This window comes from Sorex araneus, chromosome 2, assembly GCF_027595985.1.
Source record: "Sorex araneus isolate mSorAra2 chromosome 2, mSorAra2.pri, whole genome shotgun sequence".
Taxonomy (NCBI): Eukaryota; Metazoa; Chordata; class Mammalia; order Eulipotyphla; family Soricidae; genus Sorex; species Sorex araneus.
The window spans coordinates 42,198,759-42,225,376 of NC_073303.1; the positions used below are offsets into that span (position 1 = coordinate 42,198,759).

Consider the following 26,618-nt stretch of genomic DNA (forward strand, 5'->3'; position numbering starts at 1 on the left):
TGTGGTTCTGTCACAAAAGAAAAAAAAAAGGCATATAGAACAAAGTCTGGAGCACAGGGGAAAAGAAACCTCATATATGTAGTTGATTGATTATATGCAGTTTTTAATTTGGGGGGGCTACACCAGCGATGCTCAGGGGTTACTCCTGGCTCTGCACTCAGGAATTACTCCTGGTGATATTTGGGGGACCATCCAGGAAGCCAGGGATCAAACCTGGGTCAGCCAAGTGCAAGGCAAGTGCCCTATCCGCTGTACTATCTCTCTTGTTGCACTATTTTGTTGGCTGATTTTTAACCTAAGTACCAATGCCATTCAAAAGATAAAGGACAGACTTTTTTCCCTAGGAAACTGGAGATAAAAACCAAAGAAATGAAGTTAAACACTTATCTTACCCCATCTTCAACCTGAACTCAACACTAAAAGTTCAACAATTCAAGCACCAAGAGCAAAAACTGGAAAACTAGAAGGAAGCGTAGAGAGAAATCTCAACAACACTCCACAATGATTTCTTGATGCAACACTGAAAGTATGGCAAGTAAATAGATGAATTGTACTTCATCAGACAAGAAAATAGACGGACTGAACTTCATCAAAATTCATGTGTCTCGCAGGGCAGTATCAGAGGGCAATTGGAGAAAGTTGCCTAAGACAATCTGCCTTAGAAGCCAAGAATCCCTCCCAATGCAATCCTGGCAGCTCTGTGATCCCACACAGCGCCTGTGTGAGAGTAGGCTTGCATTTCCAAGCCTGAGCACTACCCTTCTGGAATGTTCCCCCAAGTAAATAATATGAGAGATTAAAAAAGTGGGGACCAAAGAGACAGTAGAGGGATTAAGGCAATTGCCTTGCATTCAGCTGACTGAATTCTATCTCTGAAACTCTCTGTGGTCCCTTGAGCACCACCAGGGGTCACTCCTGAGCATGAAGCCAGGAATAGCTCCTGAGCACTGCTGAGTATGGCTCACACCCTCTCCTCCCCCCACAAGTACATTGTTGATGACAGTTTAAGCTGAATGGATTATGCTGCATTGTATTCTGATTTCTTAATGGGTTGTTTTTTTTCAATCAGTTTTTGGGACACACCCAGCAGTGCTCCAGGCTTACTCCTGCTTCTGCCTCAGGGATCACTCCTGCTGGAGAAGTGGGGGGACCATATGGAATGATGAGGATTCATGCAGGGGAAACACTCCACCCTCTGTACAATCTCCCTGACTTGCAATTTTCCTAAATGCTTTTTTTCACATTTTATTTTTTGGGTTAGTGGCCACATGTGGTGGTGCTTAAGGCTTAGTCCTGACTCTGCACTCAAGGAATCACATCCTGGTGGGCTTGGGAATTGAACTCAGATCAGTTGTGTGCAAGGCCCTACTCGCTGTACTATCTCCCTGGCCCTTTTTTTCACATTTTTATGTGAAAATGTTGTGGATATTTTCTTTATAAATTATGGGAGGACTGAAAACTCAGTTATCCATCTCTGCTCTGAATATGCCAGGCAGTTGTCTGAGTGATACCTACTTCTGGGTGACTTTCACTACTGGGGACATAGTGCCTGACCAGTCAATGTGTCATTTGACCCCATGCTTCACCTATTTTTAAATTTTAACTGAGCATCTATCAGTTGCTCTCATGTGCCTGATTACATGACTTTGTTACTTGTAATACCGTTCTTGTTTCTAAGTAATATCCATGTTTATCCATGCCCCCGGCGCTGTGTAATCCCACCAACAGCCAACATCCAGAGACTATAAAACCAAGCTCCTGGAAATGACATCTTACAGCCTACTTCTCCCTTTGGGAGAAACTGGCAAGCTACAGAGAGTTTCCTGACCCCATGTGAGAGCCTCACAAACTCCCCGTGGTGGCGTATTCATATGCCAAAACCAGTAACAATGATGGGTCTCATTCCCCTGACCCTGAAAGAGCCTCCAATGCAGCACTGTTGGAAAGGACGAGTAAAGAGAGGCTTCTAAAATCTCAGGGCTAGGACAAATGATGATGATGATGACCCATGTTTAAAATTTATTTCAGGGGTGGAGCAATAGTACAGCTGGTTGGGTGTTTTCCTTGCACATGGCTGACCCGGATTTGATCCCTGGCATCCCATATGGTCCCCCGAGTACCTCTGGGAGTAATTCCTGTGCACAGAGCCTGGAGTAAGCCTTGAGTATTGCCGAATCTGGCCCAAAACACCAAACAAAAATTTCCATTTCAAAGGACAACAACATACACAGAAGAATGATTAAAACAATTTTTTTTAAGTGTTGACAACAACAAATGTGACAACAGTAGAGGAGCTAAACCCCTGATATAGGGTTTGTGGGGAGGTGAAAAGGGGCTATTCTGGAAAACTACTTGGCTTTTTCTTACAACCAAACATGTTATCACCATGTGACAACTTCATTCCTCAGCAACTATCTGAGAGAAAGAGCTTATGTCCAAACATTATGCATTACACAAATGATCTTAGCAGATGTATTGGTAAAATGGGAGACAACTTCAAGAAGTGCTTTTATTGGGTTCCTGGGTAACCTGTGGAGGAAAAAAGGGCAAAAAGAAAATTAAATGAAGTAAAATATGAAATCCTGAGACATACTCATACCAAGAATTACGCCTGGGCAATCAAAGTGCAGGGATGAACGATTGATACACAGCAACCTGGTGAATCTCCAGGGATTTACACTGAGTAAAAACAAAAAAACAAACCCAAAGTGACACAATGTATGGTGTAATTAAAATTTATGTAACATTCTGAAAATAATAGCCAGGTGGAGAAACAGTGGTGGTTGTTGGGGAGGGACAGGGGTGTGGCTAGAAAAGGCAGTAGAAGGCCCCTCCTCATGGGAACACCCTGCATCTTGATTGAACGCATTATGAATACGCACCGGTGACAAAATGCACAAGTAGGACAGAGGCATGTGGAAGCAGAATGCCATGGGTGGAGTGGACATTGGTTACCAGAACTGGAGAGATGGGCCAGTGAGATATCACAAAGGGCTAGGCACATTATTTGCCCCATGTGGGTACTTGGGTTTCAAAGGCCAGCATCATTGGTTCCCTGAGCATCACCGAGAGTGACCCCTGAGCACTGAGATAGGAGTAGCCCCCAAGCACCACATGGTGTGCCCAAAAAAAACTAGCGCAAAAGAAAAACAAAAAAAAAACAAAAAAAAAGGGGGGGCTGGAGCGATAGTACAGTGGGTAGGGTGTTTGCCTTGCACATGGCCGACCTGGGTTCGATTCCCAGCATCCCATATGGTCCTCTGAGCACCGCCAGGAGTAATTCCTGAGTGCAGAGCCAGGAGTAACCTCTGTGCATCACCAGGTGTAACCCAAAAAGCAAAAAAACAAAAACTAATGCAAAAGAAACAGCAACATCCGGGGGAAATGGGTGAAGACCACACAATTTGTCCTTTTTTTTTTGGTTTGTTCTTTTTGTTCATTTTCGTTTGTTTTGGGGACACCCCATCAGTGTTCAGGACTTATTCCTGGCCCTGTGCTCAGGGATTTGCAGCTACATTCACTCCTCACAGCATTCAGGGGACCATAGAGAGTGCCGGGGATTGAACCTGGGAGGGCCACATGCAAGGCAAGTACCCTCCCCACTATACTACTGCTCCAGCCCCTCTGGATTCATTCTTACGGCTCCAGGTGAATTCACAACCATCTCAGGATGCAAAATTTAGTCGTAAAAAGATGAAAACCATCTTATTCAATTGTTTTGTTTACAATGCATCATCTAAAATGGATGTGGTTTCGGGTTTTCATTTGTGTGGCAGTTGTCCGCTTTGTTGAGTTTAACAAGCTGAGAAATGTGAAGTGACTTCACTTGCCGAGCAGCAACTTCACCCATCACACTCCTTCCTGGGAGACAAAAGAAAGTGGCCAAGTGAAGGCTAGACCTGCTTATGCCAGGAATGGGACGGAGTCGCTCATTACTCAATGACGGGGACACATTCTGGGAAATGACTCCTGAGTGATGTCAACATGCAGACAGTAGAGAGAAGGGCCCAAACCTAGCTGACGCCTCCCGATTTGCAATTACATTCTACAGAATAGCTGATTACTGTAAGCCACAAACCTGCAGAGCTTGTCACTATACTGAACACTGTACGCGACTGCAACCCAATGGCATTTGTGTACATTTTAGGGAAAGGGGTAAGTTTTGTTCTACCAGTCACACACAGCTGTGCTCAGGGCTTGCTCCCGGCTCTGTGCTCAGGGATCAGTCTTAGCAGTGCTCAGAAGACCATATGTTGGGCCTGGGATCGAACCCAAGTTGGGCACGTGCCTTATCTGCTGCACTATCTTTGTGACCAAATAGTTGTGTACTTAACCCCACCTAGCTCCAGAAAAGATAGACAAAATGTGATATCAGAGATCAGAATTCCTCCCCTGTATGTGCCTTGGGTAAAGCCCGCTGGGTGGAGGTTGTTCAGGGTGAATCCGGGAGTTAACGGGGAGGCCTAGGATATAGCAAAGGAACATCCCCGTTCCTTCACACTAACACTCAGTTCTAACACACACTGAGTAGCTACACACACGTTTCTTTGCTTTAGAGGCAACTAAGATTTTTAAAATATACTGGGGCCAGAGCAATAGGGTACTTGCCTTGCTTGAGGCTGACCCGGGTTTGATCCCCAGCATCCCATATGGTCCTCTGAGCACCACCAGGAGTGATCCCTGAGTGCAGAACCAGGAGTCAGCCCTGAGCATCTCTAAGCGTGGCCCCCAAACAAACAAAATTTATACATATTTTTTGAATATTTTTTTCAAAACTTTGGGATGTTTTTTTCTTTTCCTTAAAACACAAGACACAGACGTACACACACAAGCCCAGGCCAACAAAGGGTTGGGATCCACAGTGTCGCTGCTGCTCCCACACCTTATCCCCCGAGGGCTTGCAGGAGCTGAGCTGTCGTCTCCGACAACGCCTCCTTTTGAAGTTGTTATGAAAGGTCTGTCTGGCGTCCTTCCTGAGGCTCTACTGCTCTTTTCAGAAACTTGCCCATGGTGCTTTGCTTGGATCTTTCTTCTTTAAAAAAAAATAATTAATCACAGGGCTGGAGCAATAGCACAGTGGATAAAGTACTTGCCTTGCACATGCTGGACCCAGGTCCAATCCCTGACATCCCCTATGGTCCCCTGAGCACTGCTGGGAGAGATTCCTGAGCCCAAAGCCAGACGTGATCCCTGAGCATCGCCAGGTGTGTCTTCTCCTCCTGCCTCCTGCCCCCCGCCCTGCAAAAAAAAAAAGTTAAAAATTGAGCACAGATTTATTTGCAAAAAAATTAGTATACCATGAATATACTTCTTTATGAAAAGCTTGCTTTGGGGGGTCCTCACTTTCTAGTGTTTTTGTTTGTTTTTTAATTGTTGGGGGACCCACCATGAATTACAGAGTTATACAGTTATTCAGCATCAAGTTTCAGGCATACGATGTTCCAACACCAATCCCTTCACCAGTGTGCACTTCCCTCCACCAGTGTCCCCAGATTCCCTCCCACCCTCCAAGCCTGCCTCCCTGGCAGGTACCTATCAGTGCTCCCTTCCCTAGCTTATCCCCCCTTATTCCTGCCCCAGTGTCAATCTTCCACTGAAGACCAGCTCTCCTGCTCTTCGTTTCTCTTGCCTTTCACCATCTGTTATTCCCTTATTTTGTTTCTTTATATCCCGCGCCATTGCTTTACATCCCACATACGAGAGAGATCATTCTGTGTCTCTCCCTCTCCCTCTGACTAACTTCACTTAGCATCACACCATGTTTGTTTCTGAATTACATCGGGAAATCCGATTTGGGCAGGGAAACCATATGAAGTGCCAGGGATTAAAGCCAGGTGGGCTGTGTGCGAGGCCCACTGTACTGTGGCCCCAGCCCCCTTTCAAGCACTTCAAGGAGTTTGGTAAGGTATCCCCAAAACTCCTGCAAATCCCTTGATTGTGAGTTTTCCTTCTCCCACAGTCTCCTTTTTCCTCAGCTCTGTACTCCCGTTCTGGCTCCAAACAAGCCTCATTAGTCAGTTATCAGGATGTGTCTGTGTGCACCCTGCAATGTCCTCCATCCACACCAGTCAGTTGCGGGCAGCTCCCCCGCTGTCTTGTTCATTGTGGGAGTTTCCTCCTCTTTGGCAACACCGCTAAAGTCACGGCCACATCTCTTGGTGTCTTCTTCCAAACACCACGCATCCACTTCCTCATGACATCAACCCCAAACTCAGCTCAGTTGTCGATGGAGTCAGAGAGGCTGGAATCCTTCCCAGACTGCGTCATCAGTTTTGTCAGTTGCAGCAAGAGCTGAGACTGCAGGCCCTAAGAGCCCTTGAGTCCTTCACCCAGGGACTGATGTTTGGAGGGAGAAACCCCACTTTGCTATTGGGGGTGCAGATCACCAATAAAAAGGAGGGTGTCTGGGAGCATTATCAACAAGAAGCAAAATATTGAAGGGCATTTTATCCTCCAGACAATCCCCCGTGCCACTGGCATAGTTATGAGGGGAGGGTGTCTCGGAAGATAAGGAAGGTGGCTTTTCAGTGCGCTTGATGACAAAGAGCTTTAATTTGTAGTCTGCAACACCAGACTACTGTTCTGTCCTCGAAAGCCTTACAACCTAGCAGTGGTTTTACCTTCACAAGGATGAAGGTGCTTTTAGCATCCACGTCTGGAATAGAGAGATTCCATGCACCTTGAAGTTTTGCTCTGGTCGGTCCTCCACGATCAACTAAACTAGAGTTTCCAGATATGTTTAAGCTGCCTCTCTCTCTCTTTCCTTCCTTCCTTCCTTCCTTCCTTCCTTCCTTCCTTCCTTCCTTCCTTCCTTCCTTCCTTCCTTCCTTCCTTCCTTCCTTCCTTCCTTCCTTCCTCTTTCCTTCTTTCTCTTCCTTCCTTTCTTTCTTTCTTTCTTTCTTTCTTTCTTTCTTTCTTTCTTTCTTTCTTTCTTTCTTTCCTTCTTCCTTTCTTAAAAAAATCATATTTATTTTAATCTAGAAGAAAGTCACGGGCTGGAGCGATAGCACAGCGGGTAGGATGCTTGCACGCAGCCGACCCGGTTTCAATTCCCAGCATCCCATATGGTCCCCTGAGCACTGCCAGGAGTAATTCCTGAGTGCAGAGCCAGGAATAACCCCTGTGCATCTCTGGTGTGACCCAAAAAGAAAAAAAAAAGTCATAAAAAATGTTGATACAATTTGCTGTAATATTAAAAATCAGTAGATATAAAAATCAATTAATATGAACATTATTATATATGATTACAGGATTAAGTCCTTTTCTAAGAATTTATTAAGCCTTTTTTTACTTTAGGAGGTGTTGCGTGGCCTCATATGTAGCCACGTGGTCCAGAGACTTCCCACTTTCTGGGCCAATAGTCGACATGACAGTGCCTATGGGTGGTGGGAACAGCTGCTGGGGCTTCCCAAAGTATGGGGAGTAGTGGGGAGGCTGTCTACCCAGACTCCAAAAAGGAAAAACACCAACATTTTCAGCCTGGGCACTGGGAACCTAAAATTATTATTCACAGATTGTCATCTTCACAGAGAATATTTGTGGGACAGTGGAGCTGAGCCCTTGGTATGGCTGTAGTGGTGGGATGTGGGTATGGCTGCAAGAGCTTTGGGTGGGTGGGAGTTCACCCACCTGCCTCCCTTGGGCACCCTGGAGCTGATGTCAGCTGCCTTTCAATCAGCACTCACAGGCTCACACCACTCACGTTCCCATTAGCCAACACACAATGATTCTTGAGCTATTTAAGCCGCATAGAGCTGGCGATAAATTCAGCAGTAAAGTTGGGCCTCATCTTCCTTCAACAAGGTAAACAATATTTTTTGCTTTGCTTTTGATGGTCTTGGTGTAGAGAGGGTTTCCCCTCTGTGTCTGCTCTTCAAGCCAGATGATTAGAAGCCTCTCCGTAGCTGGTCTAGGCAGGCACTTCTCAGAGTTGATCCATGTAGTTGCTCTCAATGAAGCAAGTCCTTTCGTGGCTTTGTTGTGTTCGTAGTTTCCAAGGCCATAAGGGTGGAGGGTGTGGGACATGCCTGACTGTTTTGTTTTGCTTTGGTTTTGGGGCCACACCTGGTGATGCTCAGGGCCTATACCTGGCTCCACACTCAGGAATTTCTCCTGGCGGTGTTCAGGGAACCATATGGGATGACGGGAATTAAACCCAGGTCATCTGCATGCAGGGCAAGCACCTTACCGGCTGTGCTATAACTCTGGCCGATGCTGACTGCTGAACATCAGTCATCCCCAATTTTCCTCCTCTGTACTCCATAATCACTTTCCATTCTATTTCCAGATCAGCCGCTTCCTGTGGCCTCTGATTGCCAACACTGGCCATAGAGTTTTTACTCTTAGAAGCAGGATGAGCAAAAGGAATTAAATTAAGTCTAACCAAAAGGGAAATGATGCTATCAGGAGATGAGTAGACAGAGACTGTGGCAGCATCAAATGCTGTGACCTGATGACCTTTAGTTGACGAGGAATTTGAGAATCATATACCTGTGGGGTTGCCTATGGGGATGGCACATACTGAGAAATAATTCTAAATAATGGTACATGAAGTACAGAGAAAGAAGTCCTCTCGTAAGTCTACAAATACATAGTTCTTTTCATTAAAAAGTTACAGTGAGTGTCTGAGGATGCAGCTCAGCGGTGGGCATGAGGCTACATGTTCCATCCCTGGCGTGGTCCCACGTCAGTGAGATCCCAGCAGCGGTGTCATGGTGATGCCATTGCCCCAAGTATGTGTGCTGTCCAAACAGGTGTGTGACCACTGGGCATGGCCATCACCGCAACAAGGATCGAAGATAGGGAGACACACTTTTTCTATCACACACACATAGCACCTCAGTGGCCTGGGGAAGCTGACCTGTTGATTTGGGGCTCGGGGACACTGGCTAGTGCTAGTCCAGGCTACACTCAGGGCCATGAGAGCTGGGGATTGCACTCAGGACCACACATGTGCTAGGCATGCAGTCTACTTGATTTATCTCCCCAGATCCCCACTTTTTGTGTTTTTTTTTGCAGTATTTGGGGTTAGAACCCAAGGACTCACATATGCAAGTCAAGTGCTCTGTCTCTGAGTTATGTATCTGGTCCATCAGCACATATATTCTGGTTGCATATTACTCCATGGTAATGGTTTGCCTTAGACTCACTGATTAGACAATTGGGTTGTTGGACTTAAAAAAATATTTGGAAAAAATATTTTTGGGGAGAAGGGGATCACACCCAACGGTGCTCAGGGTGATTGCTGACTCTGTGCTCAGGAATTACTTGTGGTGATGCTGGGGGACCGTATGGGGTGCCAAGGATGGGACCCGGGTTTGCTGCATGCAAGGCAAATGCCCTACCCGCCCTGCTGTGCTATTGTTCTCGCCTTTTAAGACTTTTTATAATTATACCAGTGCAGCAAGAATTACTGATTCCCTTATTTGGAGGTGGTGGTGGAGTTAGATCACATCCAACAACGCACAGGGCTATTCCTGGCCCAGTGCTCAAGGGTGACCCCTGGCGGTAGCCAGGAGATTATATGCAGCACCACCAGGGATGGGACCCCAGTGGGCCACTCAGGGCCAGCGCCTTAGCCCCTGTACCATCTCTCTGGCCCTACCCATTGTCTTTATGGCTGGTGCAGTTTTCCTGTTCCTGTTTCTCTTGGTAAAAGCTGTTGATCTCATGTTGCCATGAATGTTTAACCTATAGCGTGGTCTGGGTGTCTTTCCTAGTCTGGCTTCTAGCTTGAGGTGGACACCTCCACCCCTCCAACTTCCACCTGTTACAGCTGCCTGATAGTACAGGGACTCAGTGCTCTGGCAACTGTGGAGGGGCAGCCGACCATCTCCCCCACATCCCAATCATCTCTACATGCTCCTCCACCTGATCCTTGCCCCATCACAGTGCTGACACCCCCCACACACACACCGATTAAGCAACAGATTCGACGCAATCCCTGTCACAGCTCTATATGGCTTTATTTTTCAGAGGGGCCACACCAGCAATGCTGGAGCCACAGGGCCACGCGATACAGTGCTCTGCCCAACTGTGAGGGCCTGATGGTCTGTGGCTTGGGCCTAGGGGTGTTCAGGCACCACTGAGGCTGCATCTACATGTGGTCAGAGGAACGAACAGTGCTGGGGATCGAACTAAGGGCCCTGCACAAACAAGGCATCACTGCAAGGGTACGTGTGCTTGTGCCCTTTCCCTGGCCCACATGTATGTTTTTCTGTTATACATTGATCTATGGATTTGAATCCAGAGTCCAGAAATTGAGCCCCCTACTCTTTTTTTTTGTTTTTGTTTTTGGGTCACACCTGGTGATTCACTGGGGTTATTCCTGGCTTATGCACTCAGGAATTACTCCGGCAGTGCTCAGGGGACCATTTGGGATGCTGGGAATCGAACCCAGATCAGTCACATACAAGGCAAACGCTGGCTACCGCTCCAGCCCCGAGCCTCCCACTCTTAATAAAGAGTTGACTTTCAAGAGATTTTTGTTAGGGAGATAACAAGAATTCCACACATTTATTTCCAACACGAGTGAAGTAGAAATTCCAGCTCACACCAAATGTAAAAAAAATGACTCAAAACAGATCAAAGACTGAAATGAAAGAGCTAAAGCTCTGGAACCTTCAAAGAAAACCCACACATGCATGGTTGTGACACTGGCTTAAGCAATGGGTTCTTGATGAAACCGAAACCATAAACAAAACAAAAGGGAAAAAAAGTGGAGTTGGACTTGGTCAAACTTAAATCATCTAAGTTCAAAGGATACTCTTTCAAATGAGGAGCCAGAGCAATAGTACAGCGGGTAAGGCTCTTGCCTTGCATGTGATCTACCCGGGTTCCGTTCCAGACATCCCATATGGTCCCCCAAGCACGGCCAGAAGTAATTCCTGAGTACCCTCTGAGCATCACTGAGTGTAGTCCCCAAACAAACAAACAGACAAAAGAAAATCTTTCCAATGTACGTTTGATAAGTAACCACCATTCAAAACACTGGGCACGGACAACTTGAAGGTCAACATCAAAGAGTTGGTGATTGCCCCCTGCAACCTCTGTAGACCAAAGGGACTCAGCTTCTGAGGACCACCTGATACTTACCCACCTGTTCCCCCATCTAAGCAGAGCCTGGCAGGAGGGTTTTCTCCTGGTGAGCTAGAGAAGTAGAGGTCGGGAGAGAAAAAAAGAGAATATTCAGAAATGGATGGAAAGAGAGAAGCAAGTCTTTAAGAACAAACCCTACATTTAAAAATTAACCCCACCACACGACCTAGCATTCTGTGGGATGCCCTAACAAATACCAAGGCTGATGGGGCCAGAGCGATAGTACAGTGGGTAGGGCAGGCATTTGCCTTGCATGCGGCCAACCTGGGTTATATCCCCGGCATCCCATATGGTTCCCCAGCAGCACCAGGAGTAATTTCTGAGTGCAGAACCAGGAGTAACCCCTGAGCATCGGTGGGTGTGACCCAAAAAGAACAAACAAACAAACAAACAAATACCAAGGCTGAGAGTCAAAGGCATCTTATTTAGATTTTTCTATTGTGTGTGTGTGTGTATATTGTGGGGGGGGAGGGTGCACTCCTGGTAATGCTCAGGGGTTACTCCTAGATCTGCATTCAGGAATTACTTCTAGAGGTTTTTAGGGGACCGTATGGATGCCTGGGGTCAAATCTGGGCCCACGGCATGCAAGATAAGTGCCCTACTTGCTGCACTATCACTCCAGCCCCTAATTTAGATTTTTCTAATGCACTGTGGTTTTCCCCACTCCTAGTGCCAGTCCTCAAAATTTGATTCAACGGAATCAACAAAAGTCTAGGTTGAATGGTTGAAAAGAAATTAGTTTATGAGATTTTGCTTTGATTTTCTAAAAAGTTTCTGCATTACAAATGTTTCATTCTGGTCAGTGAATCCACTGAAGAGTAAGGATGATGTCACTCACTCTCTCCTCACCTGCATCCGAGTGCACTGTGATAGCCGGGTGCAGTGTAGACAGCGTTCAAATCCCCTTTCCTGTGGAGGACTCAGCAGCGCTCCAAGGCATTGGTATCTCTCTGTCTTGTCCTTAAATTTCTCCTTCAACTTCAGAGCCTAAAGTCTTTTGTTTTGTTTTTGGGTCACACTGGTGATGCTCAGAGGTTACTTCTGGCAGTACTCGGGGACCATACGGGTGCCTGGGATTGAACTCGGGCTGCCCATGTGCAAGGCAAGTGCCCTACCCACTGTACTATCGCTCTGGCTCCTGAACCTAAATTCTTTAGTTCAGTGTAAGTCATGATGTAAGATGACCTTAGGCAATTAGAAAACTTAAGGGGAAAAGTAGTGAATGGTGCATGTTTTGTTTAAGTCTTGTAAAATTAAATTCATAATCATGTATTCTTCCATCAGAAACTCATTTATGTTATTTTTCATTTTTGATTTACAACAAATCTTTATTGGGATACTGTTTGTTTTTAATACTGTTAGTGTTAATTTCATACATACATCATTTCTATTTTCTTTCTTTTTTTTTTTTCTTTTTGGGTGACTTGTGGCGGTGCTTGGTGGATCTTATGAGATGCCAAGGATCAAACCTGTGTCAGCAATGTGCAAGGCAAATGCCCTACCTGCTGTACTATCACTTCAACCCCTCATTTCCATTTTTTAAAATTTTTATTAAGACACCATGACTTGGGGGGGAGGGGCTGGAGGGAAACTGGAAGCATTGATGGTAGGAAATGTACACTGGTGAAGGGACGGGTGTTGGAACATTATATGACTGAAACCCAGTCATGAACAACTTTGTAACTGTGTATATCACTGTGATTAATTTTTTTAAAAAATTAAAGAAAAAGAGATGGTAAAGTTTGCAGACTTTCTGGGTCCAAATTCTGCCATCTCTTCACTGTGGCATGACTTTGGGAAAATTGCGCCTCCATTTCCTCATCTGTGATTTGGTGGGAGTAACTTGACACACTGAATCATTGAATTATTGCAGGGATTAAATGAAAGTGTGAAGTAGAATTTTAAAAAAGACACCATGATTTATGAGGTTACTCAGAGTTGAGTCTTAGGTGTTCCAGCACCAGTCCCGCCACAATGTCCGCGTCCCTCCACCAGGGTCCCCAGGTTCCCTCCCACCATGCGCCCCGCCCCCAACCTCCCTGGGTCCTTCTGTGAAGCTCATTCAAGTGTGGCTCTAGTTTTCTTTTTGAATAACGCAATCCCAAATTCCTAACCCTGGTTTCGTTTTCCTCTATCTGCTCTAGGTTATAAGGTCACACTTTGAGCTTCCGTGTTAGTAATGTAACTTCAATATTCTTTCCACCCATGTGCATTTATTGATTTTTTTTTCTGATTTTTTCCCCCAGGAGACACACCTGGTGGTGCTCAGGGCTTACTCCTGAATCTGCGCTTAGGATCACTCCTGACGGGACTCTAGGGACCATATGTGGTGCTGGGGCTCAAACTTGGGTCAGCCATGTGCAGGGCAGCTTCCTGCCCTTTGTGCTGCTCTGCTCCCGCCATCCACATACATTCCTCTTGTCATCATTTGTTGCAAGTATGTTGCAAGTAAGCCTCCAGATGGCTGCCTTCAACTTCCTGCTCATGAATTTAAGCACAGTCTCAGCAGGCGGTACAGGGTACAGGGTGTGTGTGTGTGTGTGTGTGTGTGTGTGTGTGTGTGTGGTGTGTGTGTGTGTGGTGTGTGTGTGTGTGTGGTGTGTGTGTGTGTGTGTGTGTGTGTTCCTTGTCCTTGTGGTGCATTGGAGTTTTCAGGAAGGGGGGTGATATACTGGTTCTGGGTGTGGTGTTGGAATTGTGTCCATAGGAAGCCACCATTAATCATATTGTAAATCGCAGTATCTCAAAACTTTTTTAAAAGCTGAAAAAATTAAAACAAATAAGGAAAACAAGGGTGAAGACCCCAGAAGTTGCAGCAGTGCTGATAGCACCAAAGGGAAAGGGGGGCCCTAGAGATAGATAGTACAGTGGGCAAAGCATCTACCTGGCATGTGGCCAATCCAGGCTCAAACCCGGGCATGCCACTTGGTTCCCAAACCCTGCCGAGAGAGATCCCTGAGCTCTGAGCAGGAGTGAGCCATGAGCACCTTCCTCCAGGTATGGCCCAAAAACTCAAAGGGGATAAAAAGTGAACGAAAGAAACAGGTCACAGAAACTCAACAACAAAAAAGGGCGGGAGAAAGATCCAGCACTCAGGAGTTTCAACCAAAATGTTCCGGGTTGTGCGGTTGGGGCTGGAGCTGACTCCACAGGCTTGTCAGAGTTCTATGTTCTGGTCTGGTCTCCATGGCACCAAACCAGGATTTGCCCCCTGAGCACCACTGAAACTGCCCCTTCTCCCCAAGCCCCCCTCCACCCCACCCCACCCCCGCCCAAAAAGACTGTGCAGTAAAGAATTGGCTCAACACAGCAGGTAGGGCGTTTGCTGACCCAGGTTTGGTCTCTGGCATCCCGTATGGTCCCCCAAGCACCGACAGGAGTAATTCCTGAGTGCAGAGTCAGGAGTAACCCCTGAGCATCGCTGGGTGTGACCCGAAAAGGAAAAAAAATATCACTCAGGGAAGGCAAGGTGGCCAGTTTGCAATTTTTATTATTGTCATGACGAGCTGGTTTTGACATCTGATAGAACAACAGCCACGACCCCTTGACCCCTCTCTGTGTGCATTTCAGATGAACAAAGTCTGTCCTTGACCAAATCCTGTGTATGATCATGAAGAAACCTGTAGTCCAGTGCTGAGAATGAGATAAGAACCAGAGTGAATATTCTGAGCAAGGGTGATTTAGCAGGGCTGGGAGGCAGGACAAGGACTGGCCTTGCTTGGGAACGACCTGGATTTGAGTCCCAGTACCACAATATTGTCCACGGAGCACAGTGCCAGGAGTAAGCCCTGAGCACTGCTGGGGAGTAGCACAAACACTCCTCCTCCCCCCATCAAAAGAGAAAACAACACAGCAAAATGGTCTTGTTGGCTTAGCACCTTCGGCACCCTCCTGGGTACTGGCATAGGTGTTCCAAGAAACTGGAAGACAGACGAGATTGGGGAGCTTGGGAACCAACAGGCAACGTCATTCTATGTCTTAGCTGCCATTTGACGTGATCTGGTGTATTCATCTGGCATATTCTTTGCAAATGTAAAAATTGTCGCTTGAAAATGTAATCTGGTATATTTGTGGAAGTGCTTTATGATAAAAATATAATAATGTGTCTTCATATTTTAAAATAAGAAAAGAATTAACTCAAATTCTTGGGTACTTACACCCAGCACATTCCAAACATTCCAAAGGAAGAAAGGGCTCTTGACTAGTTTTTTGTAGATAATGTCTAAGCCCCTGGAACACCCTGTAAGAATGCTTTTTGTTTTTAACTTCGTGTCTTTGAACCATGCTAGACAATTTATGCTAACAAAGTGCCTTTCTGTGATATGTAAATACTGTGATGGTCTTCATATATACATATATGTATGTGTGTGCACATGTGTGTGTGCATGTGTGTGCGTGTGTGTATGTGTGTGTGTGTGTGTGTGTGTGTGTGTGTGTGTGTGGTCTGGAGCCTCCGGTCGTGCTATTAGTTTGATCTTGGGAATTGCTGAAGACTAAATAGCCAAGGTATTCTGTGGCTACATGATAAATGCATAAAATTCCTGGTCACGAAAACTTTGTCCAGATTCCCTGGCTGACATCTTCTCATACATCAGCCATCGTTGCAAAAAGAATGAAAATGACCTTCATGGCCCCAGTGAGACGGGAGCATTGGAAGGTGACATCCTTCTGAGCTTTATCTTTGTGCCTTTTCCTTTGCTATTTTTCATTTTTCTGATTTTTGGCTATGCCCAATGATGCTCAGGGGTTACTTGTGGCTCTGCATTCAGGAATCACTCCTGGCAGTGCTCAGGGCAACATAAGGGGTGCCAGTGACTGAATCAGGGTCAGCTGCATGCAAAGCAAGTGTTCTACCATGCTGTGCTCTGCTCTGTCTGCCTTTGCGGTTTTTCATATGGACTCATTTGCTCTCACACTTTCCATCTGTGAGGACAAGAGCTTCTCTGGGTCCTGGAAATTCTTGTAGAAAATCATACTTGACACAGCAGTCGTCAGAAATTGGTGGGTCCAGGGCTGGAGCAATGGTACAGCGGGTAGGGCTCTTGCCTTGCACGCAGCTGACCCGTTTCAATCCCGAGCATCCAATATGGTCTTCTGAGAACCTCCTCTAGGAGTAATTCCCGAGCGCAGAGCCAGGAGCAAACCCTAGATATAGCAGGGTGTGCCCCCACACCCCCTGCCCCCCAAAAAAAGAGAAAGAAAAGAAACGATGGTTCCAACAATGACATTCAAATTTGCTGTATTACCCAGAACTTCAGCATGATGGGGGAAAGGATGGCAAAAAGCAAAGTGAGAAACCATCCCCAGAACCACTGCTCCCGGCGCAGCTCTGAGCGACTCCCATATGAAGCAGTGACTGGGCAGCGATCAAACACTAGAGGTGAAGAGTTATCGATGGAATTTAGAAGTGATGAAACCAGTGTCGGGGCAACCTAGCTCAGTAGACTGTATAAGGAAATGCAGGACAAGAAACAAAACAGATGCTGTTCCTTGACTGTTGCCTGATGAACTCGAGGCGAGTATCGAGCACTGTTGAGTGGGGAATAGCGTGCGTGCTGGCCCAAGCTTGCACATCAGCAGATCCTAGCTGCAGCATCACCCTTCAGGGCTGCTTCCAAAGGGGGAAAATTGTGCTGGGAAAACAGATAACAACTGCCCCAACACTTCTGGTCACGACAAGTTTAGGCAGGGGGGACAAAATTATGAGCCCATTAAAACCAGGGAGTATGGTATGACTTCATCGCATTCACTTTGCTGTCCCATTGTACGGCGGTTTTATGGATCACATTACATGGATCTATGTCATTAGCTTCCCCCACGGATCTGACAGATGCTAAAAAAGTTAACAGGAATTCACAGAGAGCGGGGAGTGACTACCTAGGGAGGGAATCCAGGGAGTTTTCCAATAGCAAAAGAACATTTAACTGTCCTGAAGAAATCGCATGAATAACACAGATATTGATGGGCTTGAAACTAAGGTTTTTGTTTGTTTAGGGGCCACACCCGGAGATGCTCAGGCATTACTCTTGGCTCTGCACTCAGGAGTTACTCCTTGCCATGAGTGGGGGAACCTATAGGATGCTGGGGATCAAACCCAGGTTGGCGTCTGCAAGGCAAGTGCTTTACCCATTGGACTATCCCTCCAACCCCGAAACGGGTCTTTCCTCAGCGCGACTGGAGCTGGAGCAGACCAAGGGGAGTCTCTGCTGGCTCCCTGACGATGAAGAGCACTCAAAAAGGATGACTGTGTGGGGCTGGCGAGAGAGTGCAGAGGGTAAAGTGCTTCCCTTGCATTCAGCTGTCCCAGATTCGATCCTTGACATCCCGTAGGGCCCCAGGAAGCTGCCAGGTAGCTCGCCGCTGGAGTCATTCCTGAGTGTCGAGCCACGAATAACCCTGGAACACTGCCGGGTGTGGACACAAAACAGCAGCAACAGCCAAAGAACCACTGCACGCTTTGCACACAGGAGGCCCACGCGCCCCAGAGTCCCCCGACACCCCCAATAGTGCCTCTGCTGGGTGCAGCCCAAAGACATTTTAAGAAGAAAAAGATAAAGAAAAGAGAGATCTGTCTGCTCTATTTATGTTGGTTTGGTGGATTTCCGGAGGCCGAGGTGACAATGATAAATCTGACCTTGAATTACTGGGGATAATGGCTTAACAAATTAATCTGGGTCAGGATCGAGGACTCTGTCAGGTCAGGATGGTGGCCCCCTCTGCCCACCCTCTAGCTCGCCACAAAGGCCATGTGCATATGTGGGTAAAATCACCTGACATTGAAGAACTTTTCATTTGCCTTTTGGTTTAGGGGCTACACCCAGCAGTGCTCAGGGGTTACTCCTGGCTCTGCACACAGGGATCACTCCTGGAAGTGCTCAGGGGACCATATGGGGTGCTGGGGATCAAACCCAGGTCAGCTGCATGCAAGGCAAGCGCCTTCCCTGCTGGGCTATCCCCACTGAAGAACAACTTTTCTGAGATTTCTTGACACTGGACCCCAATTGTCACGTGGTCCCACATTTGGCTGTCAGAGCTGGTGGACAGGCAGCTGGACAGGGCGGAAGGAAAGAAAGCAGAGGCCGTAGATGAAGATTTGCAGGGACACTGCACGTGAAGACGCGGCCCCTTTCTGCTCTGACTAGATTCACCCTTGGCCCTTAAGGCCATCTGGGAGTCATTTCCTGTCCTCAGTGTAGCCCCACCATGAGCACTCCTAATGCCATCTACAGAACTGCCGGAGTCCATTTAGGCAGCTAATTAGAAACAGCTCTGCATGCCTGGGGAGTGAACACAGACAACCCTGTTATTAAAGAACAGTCCAGGAGGTGGCTTGCCTGAGCGCTAACGGAGCGCACAGCAGAAGCTCGCAAGTGCCATCTAGAGGAGATGACTGGTATTGCGCACCAGTAAAACTCCAAGTACAAAAAGACCCTAGAAGGGTTGAAGACCTCTGGAACACAGCCACAGCCATGCTCAAGGCCACTCTCCACACGTTCGAATGAGTCTCACTCATGAAGGGACCGGCAGAGGAACCCAGGTGTGCGGGACCCAAGGCTGAGATCTCCAGGCCTGCTCAGATTGGGACTGGGCCTTTTCCACCCAGACCCCCCATTTTCCAGTAGCTTGGCAGCCACCCCCACAAACTGCCCCTGGCGCCGTGTAATTCCACCCACAACCAACATCCAGAGACTATAAGACCAAGTCTATTGTCCGCAAGGGAGAGCCTTGCAAGCTCCCCATGGCGTATTCATATCCCAAATGCAGCAAAAGATATATACATACCTCTCAGAGAGCCCAGCAAGCTACCGAGAGTTTCCCGCCAGCACAGCAGCGCCTGGCAAGCTACCCATCGCGTATTCAATATACCAAAAACAGTAATGATAGGTCTCATTCCTCTGACCCTGAAAGAGCCTCCAATCGTTGGGAAAGATGAGTAAGGAGAGGCTGCTAAAATCTCAAGGCTGAGTGTAATAGAGATGTTATTGGTGCCGCTCGAGTAAATTGATGAACAACGGGATGACAGTGTTACAAAAAGACCCTGGGATACAATTATTGAGGGGCACTTGGGCCTCTTTGAAACCCACCTTCTGACTAAGGGCATAAAAGACCCTGAAATGTCCACAGTATGGCGGGTGGTGTAAGAGACACAACCTCTAACAAGGTGGGGCTCACGGGCAAGGCATTGCCTAATGCAATGGAAACAGACCGTGCTCCCGCGGGGCAGGTGATTGGCTCGGGGTGTATGTATGACAGAGGCTGCTCTCACGCCAGTGCTCACATGGAACCTGCAGAGAGAGAAGGCCGTGGTGCCCTTGGTGTCCCAAGCACAGAGCCACGGGGGACCCGACAGGGCCCTGATGGGCAGTCTGCTGAACCTCGAGGGAAACTACACCAGAGAACTAACCCACACGGGGCCTTGCTGGCGGCCATGAAGGAGGTGGACGCCGATCAGAGGAACCTGCCCGCAGGGCTCTAGACTCCAGGCCTTGCCTTAGGGCAGCAGGGATGGAAACTGACCCTTACTGGGAGGGGAGGCCCAGGCAGGGCACAGCCCTCTGGAATTGCGGAATGGAGCTGGTCCTATGAGGGGGTCACGGTTAAGGCCCCTCTAGAAAACTTCTGCAGACCAGAAGGTGATCAGAAGCCGCCAAGGAGGGGCCCTGTGCCCGGAAATGCTATGGGAGGTGGCACTGCAGATTGCCTGGCATTGCACGGATTCAGCTTGTTCATACTCACGCCCTGGGCACAAAACACTGAGAACAACTGCCTGTGTCACAGCAGCGGCAGGGAGGGAGCTGGGGGTGGCCCTTGACTGCCACTGGGGTGCCACTGCGGCCCTCACAGGGCTGGGCCAGAGCAGCTCTGCCTGTCTGAGTCCTGCGGGTCAGACCCACCACCACTGGGCTGAGGGCTGTCAGAGGGGACTGCTGGGCCTGGGACACGGTGGGGGTAAGGGGGCAGGTTGTCAATTTTTTATTTCAAAGAATAAAGCCAAGCAAACAAGGCAAAAATAAGCAGCTGGATGAAGAATAAAGATGGGCCTCGCTCGCCCCGCGCTGTATGCAAATACTTCTAAGGAATGGAGCAGAATCGCAGCAGCTTCGTGGTCAGACAGTGCCTCCTCGAAGGATGCACTTCCAGGGCCGGCACATGCTCTGTATGAAGGAGGCCTGGGCTTACACCGGCAGAGGCACCACGTGGTCCCCAGTCAGTGCTGAATCAACCCCTGAGCACGGGGTGGGGAGTGGCCCCCAGTACAGGCAAGGGTTGCCCCAAACGCAAAACAAACAAAAAAAAAAGAGACCCCCCAAGTTAGTGCATGTCTTATTTGCTGTTCAAGTTTAGGTCACAAGGTCACATAGAAAGTCACAGCACGACTCTCCACCCCTGTCCTCGTGTCACCTCTCCCCGACCTCCCCCACCCCCACCCACCCCCTTCCCCCATAATTTGATGGGTAACTGTTGTGGTTTTAGCACATACCATTATCCCTGTAGCCCCCATCCATGTGCGTTGTTCTGTGAGTCACATTCATGTTAGCAGTGGGGAGAGGATGAAAGTGAGGAGAAAGTCTTTGTGTTGCTGGGGGGAAGGAGGCAGGTCGGGCTGTCTGTGATGTGTGTTCACAGTAGGCGGGGGGGGGGGGGCTGGGGCACCGGGGTCACTGGTTGGCTGGGCGAAGCTTCCTTTCTCTCACCTGCCACAGTGATTCCAAGACCAGGACCCGAAGCCCTGAGCATCAGGGATGATCCCAGCAGGAACCAAACGTGATGGCTGAATCCCAGGATTCCCAGGGCGCACACAGCCCGGAGTCCCGCTAGGTCTTACTGGCTCACATCCAGGCACTTTTTTGCCTGTTTACCCGCCCCACGGGAGCCAGCCACAGCCCAGAGCATTCCCAGATGAGCCTGGAATGTGAGGTACCTGCTGTCCTGCTGAGTGGAAGGGCTCCAAGTGGGGGATTTCTTAGATTCAGAATTACCCACGTTCACGCTTGAGGCGTGTCCGCCCCCCCCAACCCGGGTGCTATCCCAGACTGGCCTGTGCCGTGCTCAGAGGCCGCCAGGAGGCCCGGGAGGTATTTCTGGTGTTTGGGAATAGCTTTGGAGGGATTTTTCTCTCCTGGGGAAACTAGATCCAGTAAAGGTACTGCCAAGTCCTCCACATCCCAGTCCACCCAAGCTTCTGTCACTGCTTAGTGTGAGTTCATTTACTCTTGGCAGATGCAATCATTTTGGAAACAGTTTTGGGATACCAAAGAAATGGCAGGAAGGCCAAATGCTTCTAGTCTCAGCTTTCTCACTAAGGCCTCTTGGTTGCATTGGTACTAGCGGGTGTTCCGTGGTGCAAAAGGGGGCTGATGCTGATAAAGTCCAGTCCTGAGAGCTCTTTGGTTAATGCATAGTTTAGAAGTCACACGGCATCTCCTAGCAAGGGGACCCAGGGTTGCTTAACATTCCTAAACCTCAGTTGCTTAACATTCCTAAACCCCATGAGAAAAGTGGATTAGTGATGGATCTGTCTCAGGATGATCATGGAGGCTCCAGAAACCACTATTGAAAGTACCGTAAACAGGGCCGGAGCGATAGCACAGCGGGTAGAGCGTTTGCCTTGCACGCGGCGACCCGGGTTCGATCCCCGGCATCCCATCTGGTCTCCCAAGACTGCCAGGAGCAATTCCTGAGTGCGAAGCCAGGAGTAACCCCTGAGCATCGCTGGGTGTGACCCAAAAAGCAAAAAAAAGCAAAAAGCAAAAAAAATACAGTACTGTAAACAGGTGAGTGCGGGCGGCGCGCGGCCTCGCCATCCGCGTCCATCCACGGGGAAGTGCGGGCGGGGGCCGGGCCGGGGTCTGACCGCTGTGTCCGCCGCGCAGATGGCTGTGTCCACTAAGAAGGGCCGCTCGGCCATCAAGGAGGTGGTGACCGCGAGTGCACCGTCAACATCATCCACAAGCGCATCCCCGGCGTGGGCGTTAAGAAGCGCGCGCCCGGGGCACTCGAGGAGAGCCGCAAGCCCACCTTGCAGGGGCAGGGCACCCCGACGTGCGCATCGACACGCGGCTCAACAAGGCCGTCTGGGCCAAGGGCATCAGGAACGTCCCACACCGGATCCGTGTACGTTTGTCCAGAAAGCGTAACGAGAATGAAGACTCACCAAACCAAGTTGACGCACTGGTTACCTACGTGCCCGTCACCACTTTCAAAAATCTGCAGACAGTCAATGTGGATGAGAACTAAGCTGGTGACTCAATAAAGCTACAAAAGGACAAAAAAAAAAGTACTGTAAACAAACAAAAAAATTAAAAGAAAGTTACAAGTAAAAAATAAAAAAAGGTATGATTCTCTTATTCCACAATGCCACAGCTTTGCTATGGCTTCTTCTTTCTTCTTTTCGCCTACACCCAGCAGTGCTTGAGGGGCTACTCCTGGCTCCGTGCTCAAGGATTGCTCCTGGCACTTCTCAGGACACCACAGGGAGTGATGGGGATCAAATCCAGAGCTCTTGCACACAAAGTATGTGCTCCTGGCCTTTGAATTATGTTTCCCCCTCCTCCTGTCCCACACCCAGCCCTGAATAAATCTCTTATACCTCCACAGTATCCACCTAAATCCCAGAGTTAATTTTTGTATTTGTTTATTTATCCCAGAATTAATTATTTTATTTGTTTGTTTGGGGGCCACCCCTGGCAATGCTCAGGGGTTACCCCTGGCTCTGCATTCAGGGATCTCTCCTGGTGGCTTTCTGGGATCATATGGGATGCTGGGAATCAAAGTAGTTTGAACTAGGGCAAGGCAAATGACCTCCCCATGGTATTATCACTCTGGCCCCAGTTCTAGCGTTGATTTGACGTGATTGCAGAGAAGCTCCCAAACTCCAGAGCATCGACATGAGGCCCCTCTGCCAGCGGGCACGGCCTGGCCCTGTTCATCTGTGTCATCGTGGTCCCGTGGCAGGGTCCACACAGAGAAAGCCCCAAACACCGCCATTTCTGCGCCTGTGTCCTGCCTCGAAGTTGTTAGGAAAGCTGACTCTCATTTCAGGAACCACTTTAAAAGCTGAAAACAGAAGCAGCGAGGCTGTTTCCTGCTGTGGAAAGAACCATTTCCGCACACGTGAGGCAGAATAGCCGAGAATGTTGGTCGAGTTGGAAACCACAGTTGCCACCTTCCTCCCTGGCCATGGGTCCGCACCCCCAGCTCCCTGTAGCATCTCTGCCCATTCACGGCCACCTGAGGGGCCTTCCCTCAGGGGCTGCCCAGAACCTGCAGGATGGACATTTCCTTCCTTAGGGTCAGCTACCTACTCAGAGCAGGGGACAGAGGAGTAAAGTGGGGATGAAATGGTGAGGTCTGTTTCCCTCCTTCCCTCCCTCCCCTTCCTTCCTTCCTTCCTGGCAGGCTGGGGGCCTAAGGTCATGGGAATTCAATATATTACTAGGGGGGTTGGAGAGAAGGCACCGTGGGGAGGGCTCTAGCCTTGCATACTGCTGACCCGGATTCAATCCCAGGCATCCCCGTACGGCTTCCTAAGCACAGGGAGGAGTCATCCCTGAGCACGGAGCCACGATTAAGCTCCCAGCACTGTGACTGTGCCCACCTCCCCCCTTCAACCAACAGCAACAACAACAAAACCAAAATTAGAAAGAAAATAAGAAGCCACCCAAGGTGCTAAGCTCTTCCCGGAGACCTTGCTCACACAGACAGCAACCAGGGGGACGTTTGGGAAACCCTGTACAGCTGACGTTGCAGAGGCAAGCAGCATGCACTGCCCGGTTGGGGTGCTGTCCCCATGCAGCCTGGGGCGCGTCTGGGAGTGTCCCCATTTCCAACCCCCCTCGGGAATGTGTGCTGTTGACTCCCCACATCCCTCTGGGCGCAGCTCCCTGATTTCTCTATGGACCTGTCACTGCTCCCCTCAGTCTCCTTCCTGCCTTTCTTTCCCATGAAGACGAGGACCCCGGGCGCCTGGCTGGGGGCCAGGACTGGCTGTCCTTGAACCCCTTGCTCCAGCTGCGGCCACGCTCCCTGAAAACTTGGCTGGGGGGGCGGGTGGAGGACTTGGTCCCACACTGACAGCTGGTGGACTCAGGTCCAGCCTGCTGACTGCCCCGGGGGCGGGGGGACCCAGTGTCCACGCTGTGCAGAGGCTGGGGGCACTTTCCCTGAGTCAAGGGCACCTTTCCGGGGTGCGGGGCGCTGAGTGGGAAGGCAGCAGGTGAGCGGCAGTGCTCTGAGGACGGGGCACCGACTGCCACTCGCCTACCTGCAGCACTTTTTGCTTTTGTTTTGTTTTGGGCCACACCTGGCGATGCTCTGGAATTACTCCTGGCGGGCTTGGGGGACCATATGGGGTGCCCGGGATTGAACACGGGTCGGCCGCATGCCAGACAAGTGCCCTGCCTGCCGTACTATCGGCCCCTAGCAGCACTTCTTTTAAAAACTATTTTTAGCCTTATAAATGCTCTTGCTTTTATTTTTAAATGTTATCTGGACCCTGTGGTTTACTTAGCGGTTTACCAGGTTCTCAGCCTCACGGCACTCCCCCACCAGGCCCCCCGCCAAGCCCCACCCCCCCCCCACTCCCCGCAGAGGCCTTCCCCCAGGTTCCCCGTTATGGCTATTTGACACACATTTGTGTTTTGGGGGTTTCTTTTTGCTTTTGGGGTCACACCCAGCAATGCACAGGGGTTACTCCTGGCTCATGCACTCAGGAATTATTCCTGGAGGTGCTCAGGGGACCATATGGGATGCTGGGAATCAAACCCAGGTTGGCCACTTGCAAAGCAAATGCCCTACCTGCTGTGCTATCGCTCCAGCCCCTGACACACACCTTTTAATTTTAATTTTTTGGTTTGGAGACCCACATCTGGCTGTGCTTAGGGCTTACTCCTCGATCTGTGCTCAGTGATCATTCCTGGCGGGCTTGGGGCACCATATGAGGTGCCCTGGATTGAACTTGGGTCGGCCGCGTGCCAGGCAAACGCCCTACCCGCTGTATGATCGCTCTGGCCACAACAGACACATTTTAAAGTTTAATTGTTGAGTTTGGGGCCCAGGTTGGTTTAGATGCAGATACTTTGTCTCTCCACCGTAGAGTGGCTCTCGCCTGTGTCCCTGGCCCCTGGGTTACTTCTAGGTCACCTCTCCTTGTGCCCGCCCTCCATTTCTCTCTTTGGCATTTTTTATTTATTTATTTATTTATTTATTTATTTTGCTTTTTGGGTCACACCCGGCGATGCACAGGGCTCACTCCTGGCTCATGCACTCAGGAATCACCCCTGGCGGTGCTCAGGAGACCATATGGGATGCTGGAATTCGAACCTGGGTCGGCTGCGTGCAAGGCAAACGCCCTACCCACTGTGCTATCACTCCAGCCCCTTTTTTTTAATTTTTAAAAAGATTTGTCACTTGGGGCTGGAGCGATAGCACAGCGGGTAGGGCGTTTGCCTTGCACGCGGTCGACCCGGGTTCGATTCCCAGCATCCCACATGGTCCCCGAGCACCACCAGAGGTAATTCCTGAGTGCATGAGCCAGGAATAACCCCTGTGCATCGCCAGGTGTGACCCAAAAAGCAAAAAAAAAAAAAAAAAAAAAAAAAAAGATTTGTCACTGAATCACCGTGAAATAGAGCATTACAAAATCGCTCATGACTGCATCCCAGTCAGACCCATTCCACCAGTGTCGCCTCCAGCACCAGGGTCCCCGGTTTCTCCCCCACTCCTCCCAGTCACGCCCCCACCCCAGCCTGCCTCTGCAGCAGGCACTTTGGAATTATTGTTTCTGTGATCTAGAGAGCAGTTATTTTTATAAAAAAATAATGTATTTAAAGCAGGTTTCGTGGTTCCCAGGGCTCTGCACTCAGGGATCAGCTCTGGCAGTGATGGGGGACCTGAGGGGGGGCCGGGGACGGACCCACGTCGCACGCCTGCAAGGCAAGTGTGTTGTGCCATGGACTCTGTGGCCTTCGCAGCGTGCCAGGCACCCTGGGACTCTCCAGAAGAAGCTGCCTGGACAGTCTTTATGGGAGAGCAGGCTCGCTTCCCTGCGGGTACTCCTGCCCCTTTGCATTCCTGATGTCACGGGGCCATTGCCACTAATGAGTAATCAAGACAGGTCGGTGCACAGAGAAAGAGCTTCAATGGCTACAAGGTGGCAAGTGGCTAATGGCTTCAAAAATAAACATTGTGGCCACAAGAAGTTTTGCTTTGTTTCTCTTTTTGAAAACTTTTATTTTAAGCACTGGCCTCAGGCGCCTTTAGTGTAGCGTTTCCTGTGTGGTTCCCCAAGGCTCTCACCAGAGTGTCCACCACTGTCCTCGTGTCCCCTCCCCCATTCTATTCCTCTCCTGTTGCTCTCCCCCCCCCCCCCCCGCAAGCTTCCCACTGAAGATCATTCCCTGGCACATATGCACAGTAGAATACTACTTGGCTCTCAGAAAAGATGAACTCATGCCATTTGCTGCCCCCGGGGGGATGGAGAGCATCAGGCTGAGTGAAGTCTGTCAGAGGGCGAGTGATG

General features: G+C 49.2%; 1 pseudogene; it reads left to right on the top strand.

Moving 5' to 3' along the window:
- Positions 1-21,972: 21,972 nt before the first annotated feature.
- Positions 21,973-22,336, top strand: LOC101538945 (60S ribosomal protein L31-like; annotated as a pseudogene).
- The last annotated feature ends 4,282 nt before the right edge of the window (positions 22,337-26,618 follow it).